General features: G+C 36.3%; 1 protein-coding gene across 1 annotated transcript in view; it reads right to left on the bottom strand.

Moving 5' to 3' along the window:
* The window catches only part of RNF207 (ring finger protein 207), a 1,144,530-nt gene that overhangs the window by 139,771 nt on the left and 984,759 nt on the right, over window positions 1-20,000 (bottom strand). The window lies entirely within an intron of this gene.

The raw sequence follows: 20,000 nt of genomic DNA, 5'->3' as shown, positions 1-20,000 counted from the left end.
TAAAAATTCCACTTACATCATATCTGTATTTGTACATTAACTCTAAATCAGCAATAAAGATAATTAAAAGTGGAGTAAAATGGTCATGACAGACAATTTATATTTTTTATATATTTTATATTTTTTCTGAATAAGCCAAGTTTAAACTATAAATTCAACCTAAATTTTTCCATTAACATGTTGATTTGTAGAAAGTATTCCAAACCTATTTTTATTCTAAGTCATTCAATTAGCCCCATGTTTTGTCAGTACCATAATAGATTTCTTTTAGAATATATTAATCCAAAGCTAGAAGAGTCAGTATGCTTTAATAATCTCTTTACACAACATATTTGCTATGAACTGTAAATGGCCATGACAGTTTATATCGTATAATTAAAATCCTGTGCTGAGTTCAAAAAAATGTTAGCAATGCTACTGCTCCTTCATTGGCCATTGGACATAAGCTATGATTTGTTTGTTGCAACTACCAAGTACTAACATTCAGTGATACAGTTAAATAACTTTCCTCTTAAATGTGATGTGAAGTGGGCTCCTTGGTCACCTGATAACACCAAGGAGGGATCAGCTGCTGGCAGCTGTGTGCAGACCTTATTTTTATAGTGTGTGGTACCTATCTTCCCACTGTAAATACAGAGATAAGTGACTATCCTGTTTTATAACCAGCAAGCCCCCCCCCCTTTTTTTTGCTTTGTACTTATAGTTTCATTATCTGACCTCAGTGAGCATCTGCTGATTGACAGACAAATGATCTTACATGCCTGCATAAACTGTTCAGGCAACACTTTTAACCTGCACAGGCAATAGGGGTTAGCAACCACTGTCATTTAGATATGGTAAGTCAATAAGCTAAATAACTTTTGTGATTTCATCAAAAAACAGCATTCTGTCAAGTGCTTTTTCATGACTCACATCTGACCCTTAGAGTGACTCCAAGGACAGCCACCAGAACCCATAGAGTTTTCAAGGCAAAGGGGGAAACAAAAGTAGGTTTTCAGATCTTTCTTCTATATCACACACACACACACACACACACACACACACACACACACACACACACACACACACACACACATTTTATTTTATTTTATTTTATTTTACATTTGTTGACCGGGCTAGTCCAGCTGGATTAATGTCCATTTTCAGTGGAGGCCCGGGGAGAAAAGCTCCAGAGGATTGAAACAGTTATTGGAAATACAATTGTATTATAGAAAGGGAAAAAATGTAAGTACAAATATTAAATATCTTAACTAATTAAGTGAGGTCATAGGTTAGAACTAGCAAAACAATATAATAAGGTATCAAATCTAAACACAAACTTTTTTTTTTTTTTTAGTGAGTTAAGTAATATTTACAATAAAGGGATAATAACTCAGTTGGAGTAAAAGATGAAAAGCAAGTGGTTGAAAAAGTTTATAACAAATATGAGGGTGTCTACAGGCTAGTCTGGGTTGGTACAAGAGCAAAGCCAGAATTTATTAAGATGTATGGAAAGTTGTTTCTTAAATAGTTGGAGAGTAGGCAAAGAGGACAAAGTAGATGGAAGATTGTTCCATATTTTGCCTATTGAGTTAGAGAAAAGGGAATTGCCTGCAGAATTCATAATTTTGGTACTATTAACAAGTGATTTATCAGAGGAGCGTAGTTTCAGGTTGATATAAGGAGTCAGGAGGTTGGAAAGAGCTGGTGTTTTAGAAGATTGGTGTAGAATTTTGTATGCTATTAAGAGTTGTTGAAAAATGAGCTTGTTAGGGAGTTCCAGCCAGTGTAGTTGTTTTAGGTTTATACAGTGATGAGCTCTGAATTGGGAGGAGGTGGCAAAGCGGGCAATATTGTGGTAAGATGTAGTAAGTTTCTTAAGGTTACTTTTGGATAGATTAGTGTAAATAGAGGAAGCATACAGAAGGGTAGAGATAAGGTGTGTTTGGGCTAAGGTTATCCTAGCTTCAGGTGTGAGGAAGGTCTTTATTCTGTATAGGGATCCAATCTTTTTATTAACAGCTTTTATTGTAGTGTTGATGTGGCAATCATAGTTGAGATTATGATCGATAATAACACCAAGAAGTTTGGTTGAGGAGTCAGGAGAGATTACTGTGTTGTCAGTTGAAGTAATACAGAAGTTTGTCAAAGTAGATTTACGGGTGGGTGGGAAGAGTAATAATTTAGTTTTTTTGGGGTTAAGGAGTAGACAGCGGTTGGAGAACCACTGTTCAACAGTTGAGAAGGCTGATTGTGTTTGAAACTGGAGTTCAGTTTGAGAAGAGGCAGTACAGATTATAGTGGAGTCATCTGCATATTGTATGCAGGTAGTATTAGGAAGAGATGATTGAAGGTCATTAATAAAGATAGAAAAGAGAAGAGGGCCTAGGATAGACCCTTGAGGTACTCCTAAACATATAGGAAGGAGAGTAGAGAGAGAATTTTTCCAGAGTACAGCTTGCTGACGATTTGCAAGATAGGAAGAGAACCAGGTAAGGGAAGAAGGCTCCAGGGCCAGAGATTTTAGAGTGTGCAAGAGAAGTGTGTGATTAACCATGTCAAAGGCTTTTGAAAGGTCTATGAAAAGTGAGGATGTAAGTTTATTGTTGTTGCGGTTTAAGTTAATAGTGTTGGTGAAGGAGAGTAGAGCTGTAGTAGTACTGTGATCAGGTCTAAAACCATGTTGTGTGTCAGCCAGAAGGCCATTCTTGAGGAGGTGGTTGAGCAGTTGTTTATGTATGCATTTTTCTGTGATTTTAGCTAAGGGGAATAAAAGTGCTATGGGACGATAGTTGGAGTAGTCGTAAGATTTGCCTCCTTTATGGAGGGGTATGATATGAGATATTTTCCAGATTGCTGGGAAAATACCTTCTTTTATTGATCTGTTTATTAAGATAGAGACAGGGTAAACAATGGCCTTTGCTGCTAGTTGCAGGAATTCAGCAGGAAGTTTGTCTGCAGAAGGGGTGGTAGGTTTGAGTTTTTGAATGAGAGATTGTATATAAGAGGTAGATACAGGTTGTAGGTGAAGGGGAGGAATGGTATTTATGAAGGTATTTGGAAATAGTTGAGAAGTATCAGGAGATAGTTGGTTGGCTAGAGTTTGTATAGAATTAGTGAAGAAGGAATTAAAGTTATTGGCTGTTATTGTGGGATTGTCAGGGTCAGAATCCTGTGGGTTTGGTGTAATTATTTGGCCTGGGGTCAGGAGACTATTAATACTCGACCAGAATTTTTTAGGTTAATTTTTGGTGGTTTTTTGAAGTTGAAAGTAATAGTTCTTTTTGTCTGTTAGGATGGCTTTTTTAGTACTATTTCTAAGCTCTCTAAACTTTTGATGGTCTATTTGACTTTTGGTGGAGCGCCACTTATGCCAAGATTTATTTCTGAGGCCGATTTTATGTTTTGTATTCGAGGTTAGCCAGGGAGCAGTTTTAGTTTTAGTTCTAATGGTTCGACTTGGGGCGTGTTGATTAAGTATTGCTAGGAAGGTTGAGTTGAAGTGTTCCACAGCTTTGTTGAGTGGGAGATGTTTTAGAGGGGCCCAATGACATTGGAATAGTTCAGCTTGAAACTGATCAGGGTTAAAATGTTTTTTTGAATGAAGAGTTCTAAAAGTTGTAGGTAAGGTTAGGTTTGTTTTGCTTCTAATGATAAAGGTAAGTGAGTGGTCACTAAGGTTGTCAGGAAGGATGCCTGTTTGGTAGGTTTGCTGGGGAGTATTGGTCAGAATCCAGTCTAAGGTAGTAGCTTTATTGTTTGTTTTATTGATTCTAGTGGGGCTATTGATAAGTTGTTTGAAGCCAGAGAGGCTGATATGTGAGGTAGGGTTAGTGTTATTACAGGTGTGCCAATCTATATTAAAGTCACCTAGGACTAGAGTTTCCTGTGGAAGTTTGATAGAAAGTTGGTAGAGTATATCTTCAAGGGTGTTGATGTTGTTTCCTGGGGGGAGATATGCACAGATGATGTTAATGGCTTTATTGGTATTGAGTTGTATTTTAGAGCAAATAACTTCCGCACAAGGATTTTTAGTAAGAGTAAGGTCTTGAGGAATCAGTTTTAGATTTGCTTTATGCAGAATGGCTACCCCACCTCCTTTCTTGTTAGTGCGATCAAGTCTAGTAATGCTATAACATGGGGTAATTTCTGTGTCTTTAATTGACATACATACACACACACACACACACATCCACTCACACCTATGGCATAATCCACCTTATGGCATGTGTTTGGACTATGAGAGGAAAGTGGAACATCTGGAGTAAACCCACAACAACACAGTGAGGACAAGCAGACTCCACACAGAAGACACTCTAGCTGAGAATTGAATCAGAGAACATCTTATTTGGAGGCAGAAATGCTATCACATGCTATAGAACATCACTGTGCTATAATGATTATAATACACAGGTGTGCATGCACTGGATGAGTTTATATGTTCTTTCTGTAATGGGCTTGTACCTCATCTAGGACTATTTCTTTCTGCACTGCACCCGCAGAGTACAGGGATTGGCATTGGCTTAAATGAGTAATTGGCGAATGAATAAATGTAGTAATGTTCATTTCAAGTACTTGTATTGTAACATTGCTCCTGCAAGACACATGGTTCATTTTTAAAGACATCACATCAAGTACACTTGGAACAGTTTAACTGGTACTTTAAAACAAGTACGATATTAGCATAATAATGAATTCTGGAATGGAAAATACCTTTTGAGAGTTTAGTATCAGATGGATAGAAAGGTTAGAGCAATTCAACAGAAGGGTGTCAAAAGGCAAACAGTAACTATGTGAGAAGAGGTGTTCAACTTTCAATTAACACACTAGGAGAAAAGATGAAGGTGGATAATGTGAGGCTGATAACTTTACCACCACCAGAAATGAAAAATGCCTATCTATTGCTGGGGGAGGTTTAAATCACTGTTGATGCCTCAATACTACATCATACTGTTGTTGTTGTATCTTTCGGCTTTTCCCGGTTAGGGGTCGCCGCAGCGGAACTCCAGTCTGCTAATGATTGGCAGGAGATTTTTATGTACCGAGTTGCCAGCTCTGATGCACAACCTTCAACGAAGGTACGCCCATTCACGCATGTCTCCCCACAGAAGACGCTCTAGCTGAGAATCGAACAGGACAACGTCTTACTGTGAGGTGACAACGCTACCGCAGCATCACCACCGCAATACTACATCATACTACACTCATATATATCTCGGGGGAGGGGGTGGCATAATGGTTAAACACAAGATGCAAGGTTTTAATCTCACATGGAGTAATTAACTAGGCTTAAAGTGGCCCAAAAGGACAGTTAGCCTAATACTAACCTATGAATCAAGTATAGAAAAGACTTCATCTCAATGAATGCTTTAGATTTAGGTTTGCTGATTTATTGTATCATTTGCTTATGAAATAGAATCATAATGATGTAATACTTGTACAAGGCAGAACAGGTGGAACATTCATTACTGTTTGTTACTAAATTTCAAAGAAATATTGATTATTATTTATAACAATGGAAATAATAATATCCATCAGAAAGGAAAGTAAAATACAGTAGTTTATTTTTGCTTTTTTGATTGTGAATTAGAAAACTGTGAACTGTAAGTTTTCTGTTTGTTTTACATATTTCCCTTTTCTCCAAGTTTGTGACACCTCATAGTTAGTAGATGTACATATATATGTATATAGAGACCAAACCACCTAATTTCAAACTAAAAAAAATTTGAGTGTGTTCTCATTTCACCAAAAGCTTACAATGCTGAATTTCAAAATACTAGATTTTATTTGTGTAGAGTACTGTAAAGCAAATATTGTCTGGTTTCTGTTAAGATGGTAAGAATTTGGTCTCAGTCAAATGAAATTCTGCCAAATGAGTTTTGTGTGTGTGTGTGTGTGTGTGTGTATGTGTGTGTGTGTGTGTGTGTGTGTGTGTGTGTGTGTGTGTATGTGAGTATATATATATATATATATATATATATATATATATATATTTATATATATATATATATATATATATATATATATATATATATATATATATATATATATATGGTCTGCTGCAAATGGTCGAATTCCCACAATCTCAAACTTCATATGGCTGACCCCATATGATCGAGTTTGTGAAAGCTCGACCGGACTGTATGGAGATCTGCATACAGCGTGTAATGGGAATATTTCCTGTTTCTGCACTGTAGTGCGATCTCGGAGTAAGTATATTTAAGTAGTGGAGGGTGTGGGGGTTGCAGGGGGGCTTGCCCCCCTGCAAAATACTGATTTTGTCAGTATTTATTTTGTTTTTTGCTGGTTCAGAAAACCGTTTTTCGCGATAATGCACTTTCGTGGTAATGCAGTTTCGCTCTTATGGGTGTCGATTTTGCTTGTTCGAGATTTTAGGATTTCGAGCAAGCAGCATAGATCCATATATATATATATATATATATATAAATATATATATATATGTATATATATATATATATATATATATATATATATATATATATATATATTTGTGTGTGTGTGTGTGTGTGTGTGTGCATGCGTGTATAAATAAATAAATAAATAAATAAATATATATATATATATATATATATATATATATATATATATAAAATTAAAACCAAGACTACAGACCCTGCAAAAGTGTCTTAGATGTGATTTTTTGGAACTGAAATTAAAGCTTTAGATGTTTTATTTACAATTTATTCATATCTTCACAAAGCAATATGAGATTAATTGTAGTAAGTCTGTAAACAGAGATTTACTGTGCTAATTTCTTTTTATATGTCTCGTGGTACCGACCATCCATTATTTTTCTTGTCTTTCTTTGAATTTCCTTTACTTTGTTTATGTTGCCCCCCCCTCCAATGATGAGGGTTGGGATTCCTTGTGAACTACTGCATGATGCAAATTACAGTAATCCCACATGAATGATCTGTACTGTGCAGTACCCCTGGTAAAGTGCTAGTGTCACTCATAAATATCACTTTACCAAATGTTTTGCTTTGAGAAAATCAGAGTAGCGAACCTTCACATATATGCACAATGATGCAAGGATATCCCACCAGCTCTCAGTTCTGGAAGGAGAGGACCTGCATAGTGTTTGGGATGCTGCACAACATGGTTTTAACTTTACAGTCTGGTACTGTGGTCCCAGAAGAATAAGTACAGCTTTTTGCAGATGATCGACCAGTCCTAAACGTTGCTGCTTCTCTGTTGTGTGTGTGTGTGTGTGTGTGTGGGGTGACACCCACCACCCTCCCTTCTTCAGTAAAGCATCCCAGCATGATGTGCATACTGCTTAATTATGCCAGGTGTATTATAGCCCTATAGTATGTGAATAATACTAAAATTAATATGTAAGCCCCATATTTAAGAATTACAGTAGTATGCCATGTTTCAATTATGGCATACCACAGAAATTCTGCATAGAACAGACAGCACAGCGGAAAGGACTAGGGCGATCGGAGGGATGGTATAATGCTTAAGGGTTGACTTCAATGCTACATAGTGCTGGGTATGATTCCAACCTCCTGCTATTGGCTAAGCTTGCAATAGTCTACAGAATGATAGCCTAGTATTCACCTATGAATAAAATATTGAAAGGGATAGAACAACAGTATTCTAGGCAGCAAATCCTTTTTATTTAAGGGACAGGGCCATGAACAATGAGCATAACAAATATTACGATATGGGAAACAAAGACTCTCGACAAGTAACAAAACACTGTTTATTCTGTTGGATGGATAATGAAGAGGGGTAGTCCTAGACAAAAAAAGTTGAATTATATTATCTTGGAGAGTGGAGAGGATCTTATACATAAGCATTACTGTGTATTATGCTATAAAGAATGCACTTTTAGGATAAAACTACTACTCTGTATCCTCAGTAAGCATTATGATCAGAGGTGCTGATGAAAACAAAGGCTACTGCTAGACCTTCAGACAGCGATGACAATATGTTCATTATAAGGGCAGGCAGCACAAGGCAATGAGGTCCATGGCAGGCCTGTGAAGCTCATTACATCAACATGGTACAACAAAAATTTCTTCATGAACCCTAGTCAAGGCTTTCAGAACCAACTTAATATGGGTCCTACCAGCTGAATATATACAAATAAAACAGTGAGACTGTAAACATGTCTCCTTACAATAGTGTTACCAGGTGAGGCTTGACAACATATAGACTTTTTTTGCTAGGTGGTCCTTGCTGGGGTAAAACTTCACTAACTAAATAAATATCTCCCAACTCAACGCAGTTTCAGGACAAAACACTTTATAATGTACAGGAAAGTCAAAGTACAACACAGGGCACATGCTGTTTCTACTGCTGTTACTCTTACTCTAGGTATGTCTAACAGGTGTAAAACCATTTGCTGCTTTTTTTAGACTTCCCAGTATATCAGCATCTCATAGCACTCTGAGCTGTAATGTGTACGATAAAATCAGTCATCTTTGCTCTTCAGGAAACAGTGATATTCAATTTAGCAAGCCACATATTTGAGTGGGATTGACATAATGGTTAAGGTTTTTCACTTCATAAATACAAGGTACAACGTTTGATTCTAAGCTTGAGTTATTAACTAGACTTAAAATAACCAATTCAGGGCAGTTAGCCTAGTATTTGTCTATATAAACTGATTGACAAAAATGGTAAACTATATACAAAACATCTTGTACGACGTAGGTTTATGAGTTTAGGGAAAGAGTTTTAAGGCCAGTGGTTAAGTCAAGAACCCTGAACCTAGTTCCCTAATCCTCCAGAACAAATTCTTTCCTGTTAACATCACATATACAAGATTGCTACATACTCTCCCTACTCATTTTTATATGTGGTTGTGTTAGAGTAGTGTTTCCCATGGCTTCAAATGGCTGTTATTAATAGCACACATTTGGCTTTAGGTAGTTTGCTTATGTTTATGAATGGACAATTTAGAGAATAGTCGTCTAAGGAATTTTTTATAGTGATACTTAATTTATTTGATGTAGTTTGGTAGTTTACTTAAGGTTATGTTAGTATTTGTTACTCTTACATTTAAGTTACTTTTTTTACTTAATTTATTTTAAGTTAGTTTAGACATAATTGAGCCTGGTTTTCTGGTAAATGGTTGGCTGAAGAATGAATAAGTGAAATAGTGATTTTAGCGTTTTAACTTTTTTGTTTTAATAGAAATTGTGTGTGTGTGTGTATAAATATATATATATATATATATATATATATATATATATATATATATATATATCTATATATATATACACATACACGTATACATGCACATACACATAGCATCTCATATTTCACTTAAGGAACTTAGAATTCAATATATCTTGTTTTTTAGCATGCAACATTAATGTTTGCCATATGATGACGATAATCCCTTGACATGTTTCATAAAGTGCCTTTTCTTTTTTGCAAACCTTTTCTTTTCCAGGACTTTTCTGTCATACTTCTCAACTCTTTGCCCATTAAGTGATCATAACAGAACAACAACATGCTTTTTGTTTCTTTACAATAAGCCTAATATGAAATGCTATTCATGTTCTATAAATTACTTAAGCTAAACAGTGAGACTGAGGCATATGTTACCTAGTGATCAGCTGATATTGGCAGTGACTCTTTGGTGTTTGGCATAATAAACATGTACTATCACTTCAGATTTAACATAGTCTCATCATACCAAAGCATTTGTATCACAAGTGGTGTTATTATCTGTGTGTGAGTGTGTATATATACATATGCATGCATCTCTCTCTCTCTCTCTCTATATATATATATATATATATATATATATATATATATATATATATATATATATATATATATATATATATATATATATACACATATATATGTATGTATGTATGTGTGTGTGTATATTATATGTCCCACAGCACGGGTATCTGGTTTTCCCTAGTTTCTTATCTCAGCTTTATTTAAATAGCTGTTCCACACTATTCTGTTTGAGACATCATATTGAAATGTGTAGGTTACTAAAACAGTGTACATAGTTCAGTATATGCTACTAAAAATGTCTCTTTCATGTAAATAATTACTGAATTGTTTGTTATATTACTGAATATATAACCCATGCCTTCTGCCAAGTATTGTGCACTGTATTACATGCTGCAGTCATGCTGTGTGCATGAGGATGGTTTATAAACTTTGTGAAGGTTCCATCAGTATCATGCTTTACTTTATTTATTTATGTATTTATTTATTTAGTTACACTTTTTTGACAGGGTAAGTGGACTGGTCTGATGACATGATTCAGCCATGACCTAGGTGCCGAGGCACTATACAAACATTAAGAACATGTATGGTCTCCAATAAGACGTGAACAATGGTGCAGAGGTAGCCTACTGGTTGCCACAGTTATACAATTACATCAAGTTATGTTTTTAGCAGCATGCTACAGAGGTTTACAATTGATATATAAGGCAGTGACTGCTAGGGTAACTGTAATTTTGATTTACAGCATTATAATGATACCTGAAATAATAAATATCAGAGTTTATTCTCTATTTACCCTCTTATATAGTAGATATATTCACAGATTTACAGGAAAAAATGGCTCCATTGTTTGCCTGCACTTAACATTTGTTTGTTAGAAACCTTACTTGCATTGCAGTGGATACAGTAAATATAGTTAGTTATCCTGAATCTCTAAAGCAGGAGTATTTGTAAGTTTCCTTTGGGTGTTGTAAGGGTTTCTTAATGAATTGCATTGTTTTTTGATTTGTTTTAGTTCTGTAGGTAGCTGATTCCAGTTAACAAGGACAATCTTGCAGAAGCTTTTGATTGTACCAAGAGGACAAATGAACGCTTACATAGGGAGAAGGCATCATTTTCTTGTTCACATAGGTATAGGGGATGTCTTGTTTTGTAATTTTCTCCCTGATAAGGAACCAGATATATTATTTAATACTCAATGTGTAACAGAGGACAATAGTAGAGTGCAAGGAACTGTAAATGAAAACCAGTTGGTTATTTGAAGAGATCTTCATTGAGGGGATGAGGGGAGAGGTTAATAAATCCACATAGAGCATTTACAGTCACCTGAGTGTTGTTTGGGTTGTAGAGGAGTGGATAGTTTTAATGTATGTACTTACATAGTCCAAATATCAGTAAATACATTTAACAAAAAGTATCAAAGATGATAAATATAAAATCACACATACTCCTCCAAGTCATCAGTCTGCTGGACTTGCTCTACAACTGTGACATCAGCTCTGCAAGGAATCTTAGACTTCTGAGTGCAGACCAATTTACTACTGAAGTAATTAAGCATTGACTACAGAACCAGCTAGATCGGTACGTAGCTGTACATAGTGTGTATTTTTAGTTGTTTTCTTTTTAAATAGAAAACTGCTAAAATTTATTTTTTCTTTTCTTTTTTTTTTGCATTATGCACATACTTTCAGACGCACGAAAAATACTCAGACCCACACACATGCATACAATCATGTATACAAACGCACTCATAAAAGCAAACACAAACAGGCTTATACATGGTCATCTACACATATGCATTTAATGTTTTTTTATACACAAATACAGACAAATTCATAATGTGTTAAATGAGTAAAAACCACAAAAAAATAGCAAAAAACACAGTGTAAAAAGCACAGAGTTATGTCACTTCCTTTCTTGTGATCCTGTTTGGCGTAACAGATTTATTTGTTGTAAATGTGCAATACATATATGGCATGTACATACGTGTGTTCCATAATACAAAGTCATCCACTCACCCTGTGTAAATCATACACATGTAATATATATATATATATATATATATATATATATATATATATATATATATATATTTGTATGTGTGTGTGTGTGTGTGTGTGTGTGTGTGTTTACTTACTCACCGAGGTGGTGAACTTGAAAGGAGACTACCTACTCAAGTTTTTTTACTTAAGCTAAGACATCATGATAAGTGCAGGAATTTAGGATCATAGCTGACAGGGTACTACAACTCAACAATTACTCCCCAGCCATTTGTCCACAAAGCTGCATGAATGATGGGCTAAAGTAAAGGGATGCAGATGTCCAACACACTGAAACAACACATGTGAAAAGCCAGTGATGCACTCTTAAGTCCATAAACCTGATAATGATATAAGGGCAAAAAAATTACATTTCCTTTCATGTGTTTTTCCTTTGTTTCATCTTGCAAAACAGAAAATAAGATTTCAGCTTTTTGCACATTTTTTTCAAGCTTACACATGACTCCTGAATGTGGACTCAAAAGCATGTCATAAAGCATGAGATTGTTAAATTCATAAGTAAATGGTATCTGTGGGTCTTGTTTTCCACCCAAAGGTGAAGGCACTTTTGAAACTGTCTACTTGCAGATATGTAGAAACACTGTGCTTTTGGACAAACCAAGACAAATCTCTGTCCATCAAAAGTGTCAACAAATCCTCTGGAACATGGCTTGATAAAATGAAATTATGGCTGTTCAGTTTAATATAAGTTCTGCTGCTATAACACTGTTCCAATATTTTTAATGGGAGGCAAGAGAAATTAATTAGATCCAGATCTGAGATATAATCTTCAAGATTACTCATATTCATGCTAACCTGGAATTTAAACATTTTGAAGAAATCATTCATGCACAAGGTCTGAATTCTTTACCATTTTGATGGCACCCACTTTTACATATGTATAATTATGGAGTAAAGTGTAAAAAGGGAAAACAGAAGAAAAAATGAAAAGTCATTTGGAATTACATATTATCTTTCAGTGTTAGTATATGACAAAACACTTTACAGTACAGCAGAAAAAGACTGTTTCACTTATTAAGTCTAGCATCACAAATACATTCATTGTCAAATACTAAATATAATAATTCACTAAAGTTACTGTACTTGGATTCTTATAGTGATTTTTCATGTTTTCACTTTTGATTTAAACTGACTAGCCAACGGTCTCTATTCAGCACACATTGCTGACATTGTAATATAAAAATTGCTTAACAAAATTAATCCACTGCAATTTTCTGACTTAAATTAAACTGCCATAAATGTTACTGGTACATAAATAATGTTTCTTCTTTTATGTAATCATTAGAAATTGTATTTTCTAGGCTCGGAGACTCTGCAGACTCTACTATGGAACCTCAGCCAAGACACAAAGCAGAGATAACTTTATCTCCCTAATGGGGTTCATAAAGTGTAGTGTGCTTTCAGACTGAAAGAGAGGGAAATAAATAAATAGAAAGACAGAGAGAGAGAGAGAGAGAGAGAGAGAGAGAGAGAGAGAGAGAGTACTTCTTGGAAAGCAAAACCATAGCACTGAAAGCTGATTTATTCTAATCAAAACTCATTAGAAAATCCACCCATTTAAATCCCTACCTTTACATATTATAGCTGTCTTCCAGAATTCATGTGCCTGTGACTAGCTCTCTTTGAAATATAAAATCCAGTATGGAAGAACAAGTTATTACCGCATCAAGAAATAAGTTAGATTGTTTCCTGTGTATACAGTGAGAGTGACAATTCTCAATTTAAGATGTCTAAGGCCACTGTGACATCAGTTGTCCTATATATATACCCAGTGCCAGTGAATCATGTCCTAGAGAGTTCCATGAAATGCTGATAAAAATAGTGGCAGGCAACATAGTGGGCTACTCTGGGGCCTTAGCCTGGTACATAGAAGAGCTGCCAGTCACTCAGTGAAAGCCTGAAAAGAGTCGTATGATTTGATATGTGGAAAATTGCTAGGAATGACATCACAGAATCAGAAGGATATAATGGAATAACATTCCTGAATTCAGTCTCTGAAAAGAGATCTATGAAGCTGACCATAAAAGGAAATCCTAGCAGGTCACATGACAGCAACAGACATTTTATGTTTGCAGTAACAAAAACTGAGAGACATCTAAACCTCCTACCTGTGCTAGTATTTATGAGCATTACTTGATGCTCTTATTTAATCTGTTTCAAGTTATACAGCCAAGCAGTAGGAACTTTAATTTTGGATGTATCATCTTTATCAGTAAACTAGTACAGTAGGCAGATCATAAGCAAGCAAAGTAACAGAGTGGAGCACCTGAGAGTGTTAGCTGTTTATTTGCCACATAAATAAGGGCTGCAATAAACAAAGAGGCCATTGCTATCTTTGTTCTTTTCTTTATACTCATGGAAAAGAAACATATGCTGTCTCCTGGGTCGAGACTGAAAAGGATCTTTGGAGCAGCTCACCTATTTGATTAACAAATTGCAAATAAATAAAATAAAATATACCCATAATCCTGCACTTAAAAATAGGAAGCTTTTCAACACAGGCTTATAAAGCATCTTTTTGTACATACTAAATAGTTATAGGTTAGGTCACCTAAATAACAGTCAAAGTCCAAGAACACAGAAAAAAATGCACAAAAATAAGAGAAATAATAGCCCGGAAGCAAAAATCATCAACAAAGTTACTTTCAAAACCTGGAATGATACCAATCCATTCCAAATTGCTAATACCAGTTTATACTTTGTTTTGAGAGTCCCCTGATTCCACAGGTTGGGGGCTTTACCACATACCCCACCATCTTAATATTACCTATCCAATGTCATATATGTATGCATAAGGGGTTAGTTGATACAGTAGCCTCTTTTCCTTTTTATGTGACCTCTAGGGGTAGTATTAAAATTCAGAGATGGGTTTGGTGGAGGCATACCTGCTCGCCTTTCAATAAACAAAATTCACATCTGTAGTAGCAGTGCTGCACATACCACTATCCATTACATCCTTTAAAAGCAACATTGTTGATAATTTTTGCAATAATAAAATGTTACCATACATGCAAACAACAACTAATTCGTCGACTCATATCTCATCAGTCTTCTCTCTCTGATATTATCTTTTCCCTACCATATTTTCTTTCAGGTGACTTGGCTGAGCCATTGCAGTTTTGGTAGCTACTTTGATGTTCTTTGTGTAGATAATTTTTGTATTCGTCATTGTAATGAGAGCTCCACTACAGGCTGAGACCTGATGTCCAGCTTAAATCTTAGAGCTGGGCACCCTTCCCCTTTGATCAAGCTGATGCTACCTTATCTCAGACATCTTCATGTATCAGTTATATAAATGGCATCCATACATACATTCTTTACCTCTTCCTTGCCACATTCATGAATGCTAGCAGAGAGTACATTTGCAAGTTTATTGTTCCAGGCCTCTGACTGAGCAACAGAGCAGATAAGTGACCAATAGGGGACTCTTTCTTCTAGCCTTGTTTATAGTTTATGTTGTGCTTTACTACAACCTGTGGTGGTTTTTGGACTTCAGAGATGTAAGGAGTGTCAACTCTTTTCAATTTTTCCAAGTCTTTTGGGTTTTTAATACCTTGAGAGGAATGGACCCCATTCCTAAGTCAAAGTATGATTAAAGTTCATGAAATTAGTACTGTTTCAGCCTTTGATGTTAGCCAGACCTGCTCTTCGCAGCACCCACAGTATGCCCACTAATGACTCCTTTTGCATTTCGTATGGAGTTATATATATCGGTAACATATCTAAGTATGATTGTAAATTCTTTTTATAACACCCGTTGCTCCTACTACAATTGGAACTGTCTGGGTATCTTTCTTCCACATTGTCCTCATTTCTGCCTGCAAATCCTGGTATTTTAGGACTTTGTGTCTCTCTGTAAGCAAGACACTGTAGTCACTGGGTATAGCAATTTCAACGATTAATGCTACTTTTGTCTTCTTTTCATGGAGTACTATATCTGTTTTTCTCACATCTGTTTTTTGAACTGTTGGTAGTGGGTGAGCCCATGTGATATAAACGTCATCTTTTTCTATAATGCTTTGCAGCTCATGTTTCCAGTGTTTTTCAGTTACCTCAATATTATAATGTTTGCACAATCCACAATACAACAGTCTTGCCACATTATTATGCCTTTCAGTATACAGTCCTTCTGCCGTTAATATATCACAACCAGCAACAAGATGTGTGACTGTTGCCAATTCTGTTTTACAAAACCTGTATTTGTCTATTTCTCCCACATGTTCAATGGACTTTGTAAACCAACATGTACCTAGTTCACTATTTTGGGCCAACAATATTAACCTTTCGTCTTTTGCTTTGAATTCACCTCCCCTTAACCATTCCCGCATTCGATCTTGATCATCATAAGGTTGTTCTAAGAGTTTTCTAAACTTGCAAATAAATTTATGCATTTTCCACATTTCTTGCCTTCTCATCTGATCCTTTCTTTTGTTTGTGTACAGGTTATAGGTCACATTAATTGTGGGAAAAGTTTTGAAATGATTTATTGTGGTCTCATTTTTTTATATCACAAAAACTTGACATTTTAACAGGGGTGTGTAAACCTTTTATATCCACTGTATAGTCTTGCCCCCGGATTCAGCAAACAGCCATGCAGGAGTAAGTTATTCCTGCATGGCAGGGACGGTTTCTGTTCAGCACAGCAGCGCGCCATGTATATGTATGAAGGCACACTGCTGTCCTATAAAATGGACATGGTTCCATGTATGAGTGCAGGGGTGTGTCTGAGAGTAGATCTCTCACAATATGCACGCCTCCTGCACTCCAGAATTGCCTTTTGGCAATTTAAAATGAGTGAGAATGCTTTTAACACCCCCAACCTGTCTGGATAACAAATCTGGTCAAAGCCATAAGGGAAAATTGTCCATACCAAGACAAATGTTGTTAGAATAACACATTTAGCATAAGCACAAAGCGCACACCTCCCAACCTGTCAGAGTAAGAAATGTGGACAAAGCCAAAAGGGACAATCGTCCCACAAAGCAGAAAGTTTATAAAGTAACAGGTTCAGCATTAGCAGTGATATTCTGAAGGGTACAAATAAAATAACACAATAAATATATTTTTTTAAACATGCAATAAAGTTTAAGCATTGCTGTGTGGGTGTGCCTGTTGCTTAGCTACTCTTAGTCAAACTTAAACAGCACAAGAAGTTAAATAACAAGAGACATCCAGCATAAGCAGTACTGCAATAATGTAATGGTCACAGCCTACACTTTGCAAGCAGCCATTCTTGGTTCAATCCCCCTGTAACCAATTTGCATTTTACATGTGAAAGCAGTATGTAAACATTTTTTTATAATAGCTACTAAGTAACATATATTTGTTAACCAGAGTACTTTAGTAGGTCCAGATGTGAGGTGTCAGTTTAAAAAAATTGTGAAACCCCCATATAAACACAAGTGCCCCATACAGTATAGTCACGCATGAATAAATGTAATGAAAGTACATTGGGAGATGTCGGGGACAGTAAACAAATTTATAATTTGTAATGAATGATGAATCAATCTCATACAGCAGATAGTCTATAAAATAAAAAATAAGCAATGCTAAGCATTGCACAGCTCTGCTTACCAGGTGCAAGCATTGTGTAAATATGACTGCTAAGCAATGAATAGCCCAGCTAAGTGGATTTGCCCATTGGTAAGCAGTGCTGAACCTGCCCCTTTGAGCACTATCAACCTTAGCTAAGCAAGTTTGCCCCTAGTTTAGCTTAGCTCAGCATATTCAAGACCATCCAATCATGGCAAAGGGTGGGAAATTGGCCATATTTAAACCCCACAGGTGGGAATACAGCTCATAACTGTTTGCAGCTTCCCACTGTAGGCAGTATGGTAGGAGTTGGTGAGGGCATGCACTTCCAGGCGCAGTGCTGGTCATACAGGAGTCCAAAGTCATGGTAGGACTCCTGGTACAAAACCATGATGAGAGACTGCTGCGGGGCCAGTACCAGGGCTCCCAATATAAATTGGAAGCCTGGGACCATCTCGCCCATGATCTCACCAGTGCCACTGGCATCCCTCAGACTGATGAGCAGGTCCGGCACCACTATGCCGACTTGAAGCGGAGAAAGAGGGAGCTCTTGGATGTGTGGGTCCAAGAAGCAAGGAAGAGGGATGATGTCCCAGCAGTGTGTAAGTAGTCATACCAATAACTGTTTACTAATGTCCAACCTGTGTATGTGATGGATAGGTATGCCTAAATATTTCTCTATTTCCTTTAAAGCTGCAGCTGAGTGGGCTGTGAATCAGGAAGCCCATGCTAGTAGGTTGCAAAGGCTGTGTTGCAAGGCTGGTGAGTAACAATCCTACTTGTAGTAGTCATACCAAATAAATATAAAGTAGTAGAAAGTCTCCTGGCAGTATTAAAGCTGTTTATGGGTTGTACTGAATAAACCAGACAATATGACAGTAATAGTCCCATATAGTCATATTTAAATAAAACTGTAACTGCCTGGCAATAAAGTTTGAAATCCTAGACACGTTGTGTTTCCTCTGGTATTACATGGCATTTAGTGTTGCATTCTTTGAATCATAATGTTGTGTTAACCACTGTTACCCACACTGTGCTACAAAAAAAAATGTCTAGGAATGTCTGTATAAGACTGTTGTAAGTACAAGGTCAGATTGTACTATTAAGAGAGACTTAGACAGAAAACACCAAAGGAATAAACAGTCGTATCCAACTAGCACACTCTGATGAAACTTAAATTGTTGTATTTTTAGTAGACACAGCTGTGGTTCGAATCCTGGCAGTGGTAGTAAGCTGTATGCATAATCATACCTCTCAACTGTACAGATTTTTTTGCAGAATGTCCCGATAATTGATTCAGTAGGATGATCTCAGAATTGTAGTCACTAAATAATGACATACATTTGATTTTCAGACCTCAATACCTTCAGAAAATGTATATTAAAACAAATCCTGTCACTCTAGCAACTCTCCAAGTTTATGAGAGCAATATTCCAAATATGTCCCTATTTGTACCAGCATTTTGTCAAGCTTTGTCCAGAGTGTGTGCATTAAGAGATTGAGAGGTATGTGCATAATATTAACTAGGAATATGGGAATATTTGAAGAAACAGTCAAGTAGTGTTAACAAACATTCCCCCCAGAGGTCTGTCAGATAAGAAAACTGTAACTGCCTGGCAATAAAGATTTACATCCTGGACTGGTAGTGTTTACTCTGGTATTGTATGGCCTGACATGTAGCATTCACCAACATCTGATATCAGAATAGTACGGTTGTGTCAACCACTGCTTCTCACACTGTGCTACATAAAAATATGCCTAGGAATGACTGTATAAGACTGTGGTAAGTACAAGGTCAGATTGTACAACCAAGAGAAAATTAGAAAATACCAAAGGACTAACCAGCAATATCCAAATAGCACACTCTGATGAAACTTAAATTGTTGTATTTTTAGCAGACACAGCCACGGTTCAAATCCTGGGAGTGGTAGTAAGCTGTATGCATAACCATACCTCTCGATGGTACAGATGTTTGCAGAATGTCCAGATTATTGGCTCATATTTTCCGCCTGTTCCTCTGTCCCCTTGGCAAATCAGTGAGATGATCTCAGAATTGTAGTCACTAAATATTAACATATATTTGATTTTCAGACCTCAAAACCTTCACAAAATGTGTATTAAAACAAATTTTGTTACTCTAGCAACTCTCCCTATTTGTACCGCCATGTTGTCAAGCTTTGTCCAGAGTGTGTGCATTAAAAGAATGAGAAGTATGTGCATAATATTAACTCAGAATCTGGGAATATGTGTCAAAACAGTCAGGTAGTGTTAACAAACATTCCCTGCACAGGTCTAACAGGTAAGAGATGTAGAATTTAGCTATAAGACACTTGAAGTATACACTGTGTATAAACATACCAAGAGTATTGTAATAATACCTGTAGAGTAATGATTAGAGCAATGATCATTAAAGTTGTGAGTACTGCAAGGATACATAAGTTGTTGATTGACATCTCTCCCTCTCCCCACCATATCTGCGACAATAATCTAAACACACAAATCAATGGGTATGTTTCCACCAAACCTGCTGTTGGGACATATGTCCTATTGTTCAACAAATATTGAAATGTGTTTCTATTAATGTTCCATGTTGAAATACTATCATTGGTGGCCTGTTGTTATCAATGTAACCTGCATGCCATTGTAATGGCCACAGTGGTTCCATATATGCATGTGTCCTGTTTGCTATGCAAGTGTTCC

Source organism: Protopterus annectens, chromosome 2.part1 (genome assembly GCF_019279795.1).
Source record: "Protopterus annectens isolate FY-2018-M chromosome 2.part1, PAN1.0, whole genome shotgun sequence".
NCBI lineage: Eukaryota > Metazoa > Chordata > Ceratodontiformes > Protopteridae > Protopterus > Protopterus annectens.
Note: the sequence above shows the minus strand (reverse complement) of the source record. Positions and strands in the feature narration are given on the sequence as shown.